Source organism: Mustelus asterias, unplaced genomic scaffold (assembly GCF_964213995.1).
Source record: "Mustelus asterias unplaced genomic scaffold, sMusAst1.hap1.1 HAP1_SCAFFOLD_465, whole genome shotgun sequence".
Classification (NCBI taxonomy): Eukaryota; Metazoa; Chordata; class Chondrichthyes; order Carcharhiniformes; family Triakidae; genus Mustelus; species Mustelus asterias.
The window spans coordinates 132,031-134,964 of NW_027590418.1; positions in this window are offsets into that span (position 1 = coordinate 132,031).

Genomic DNA, 2,934 nt, shown 5'->3' on the forward strand with positions numbered 1-2,934 from the left:
GGGGAGGTAGTGGAAGCAGATACGATAGTGAGTTTTACGGAACGTCTGGACAAATACATGAATAGGATGGGAATAGAGGGATATGGTCCCCGGAAGGGTAGGGGGTTTTAGTTCAGTCGGGCAGCATGGTTGGTGCAGGCTTGGAGGGCCGAAGGGCCTGATCCTGTGCTGTAATTCTCTTTGTTCTTTGATAAGCTCGTCAACATCTTTTCCAAAAGGGAGGGGAGTCTGAAACTAGAAGACATAGGTTTAAGGTGAGAGGGGAGAGGGTCCAGAGGGCAATTCTTTTCACACATAGGGTGGTGAGGGATTGGAACAAGCTGCCAGAGGTCGTAGTAGAAGCGGACACAATTTTATATTTTAAAAAGCATTTAGACAGTTATTCTGGTAAGATTGGTATGGAGGGATTTGGGCCAAACGCAAGGCATTTGATACGAGCTTAATGGTAAAAACTGGGTGGCAGGGAAAAGTTGGGCCAAAGGGCCCATTTGTATCTGAGCTCTGTTTTCTGCCCGGAAACCATTTCTCAATCCATCCCAGTATTTTCCAAATTTGTGGATGGGACACAGTAAATTGCCGTTTCCTGTCCAAAGCTGTGTTGGTTCGGTGGATTAAGGTAAATGTGTGGGGTTACGGGGATAGGGCTGGGTCAAGGGCCTTGGTAAGATACTGTGTCAGAGAGTCAGTACAGACTCGATGGGCTGAATGGTCTCCTTCTGCACTGCAGGGATTCTGTGACTCTACTATTAAGATCCCTTTGTCATTTGAAGCTTCCAGCTAAAATGCTGACAATGCTGCCTATTTCTGTGCACTTTGGCAAACGTTCTGTCTCATCACCGGGCGACACGGTGGCACAGTGGTTAGCACTGCTGACTCACAGCGCCAGGGATCTGGGTTCGATTCCCCGCCTCGAGTGACTGTCTGTGTGGAGTTTGCACTTTGCTAAATTGCCCCTTAGTGTCAGGGGGATTCGGGCCTGGGTGGGATTATTGTCGGGGCAGGCTTGTTGGGCTGAATGGCCTCATTCTGCAGTGTAGGAATTCTCTGGCTCTTGGATCTTAAGTGGTTGATAAAGAGTGAAACTGAGACACAAACTGGGGCTTTGCAGCAGCAGACAGAATGGGAATCATTGCATCCTGCAGGGATTTTTATTACAGAATCAATTTCAGAAAATTTACAACTCAAAATTAACAACAGCAAAGTGTGGGATTGCAAACTTGGAATGATTAGCCCAGGACTAAAGTTTAAAAGCTACAGATTGACATTCAGAAACAAGAGATGGCCTCACATCTTCAATTCTGTGATTGTCCCCCATCTCCTGCTCTGAATATTACAAAATCTCTGCCCCCTTCATGCGTCTGGAGACTTTGAAAGTTACGCAGACATTGGTAAAACTTTCCTTTATCTCAAGGCGTCTCCTGTGAAATACTCAACTTCTGCAAAGAGACACAATCTAATTGACACTTTCTGAATCTCCTTTCAAACAACCTCCCAACCCCACTGTGCAGGATGCAGGAATGTCACCTTTTGTCACATTCCCCAACACAATTGTTGACACGTTTTCGGGACAGGAAAAGTAGATTTAACTGACAGATTCTGAGCCCCAGGTTGAATCTTTAAGATGTAAAAATGAACTGAAACCCCAGGTCTCTCTGTTCCTGCAAGTATTTTAACATTGACCCATTGATTTTAAATTGCTTCTCCTGTGTGTAAAATACCATCTATCAACTTCAGGTTTGAACATTAATAAGTGACTGAGCATCAACTGTGAATTATAGAAGGTAGTTCCAAACTAATATCACACCTGGTGTGGCAAAGTGTTCCTGAATTTCACTCCGAAAAGTCTAAAACCCGAAACATTGTCTAAAATCCAATGTCCCCCAAGTCCTGTCCCCATCAAACACTCCCAGGACAGGTACAGCACAGGGTTAGGTACAGAGTATAGCTCCCTCGACACTGTCCCCATTAAACACTCCCAGGACAAATACAGCACGGGATTCAATACAGAGTAAAGGTCCCCCTACACTGTCTCCATCAAACACTCCCAGGACATGTACAGCACGGGTTTAGATACAGAGTGAAGCTCCCTCGACACTGTCTCCATCAAACACTCACAGGACAGGTACAGCACGGGGTTCGATACAGAGTAAAGCTCCCTCTACACTGTCTCCATCAAACACTCGCAGGACAGGTACAGCACAGGGTAAGATACAGAGCAAAGCTCGCTCTACACTGTCCCCATAAAACACTTCCAGGAGAGATACAGCACGGGGATAGATACAGAGTAAAGCTCCCTCTACACTGTCCGCCATCAAACACACCCAGGACAGGTACAGCACGGGGTGAGATACAGAGTGAAGCTCCCTCTACACTGTCTCCCATCGAACACTCCCAGGACAGGTACAGCACGGGGTTAGATACAGAGTAAAGCTCCCTCTCCACTGTCCCCATCAAACACTCCCAGGACAGGTACAGCACGGGGTTAGATACAGAGTAAAGCTCCCTCTACACTGTCCCCCATCAAACACTCCCAGGACAGGTACAGCACGGGGTTAGATACAGAGTGAAGCTCCCTCTACACTGTCTCCCATCGAACACTCCCAGGACAGGTACAGCACGGGGTTAGATACAGAGTAAAGCTCCCTCTACACTGTCCCCATCAAACACTCCCAGGACAGGTACAGCACGGGGTTAGATACAGAGTAAAGCTCCCTCTACACTGTCCCCATCAAACACTCCCAGGACAGGTACAGCACGGGGTTAGATACAGAGTAAAGCTCCCTCTACACTGCCCCCATCAAACACTCCCAGGACAGGTACAGCAAGGGTTTAGATACAGAGTGAAGCTCCCTATACACTGTCCCCATCAAACACTCCCAGGACAGGTACAGCACGGGGTTAGATACAGAGTGAAGCTCCCTATACACTGTCCCC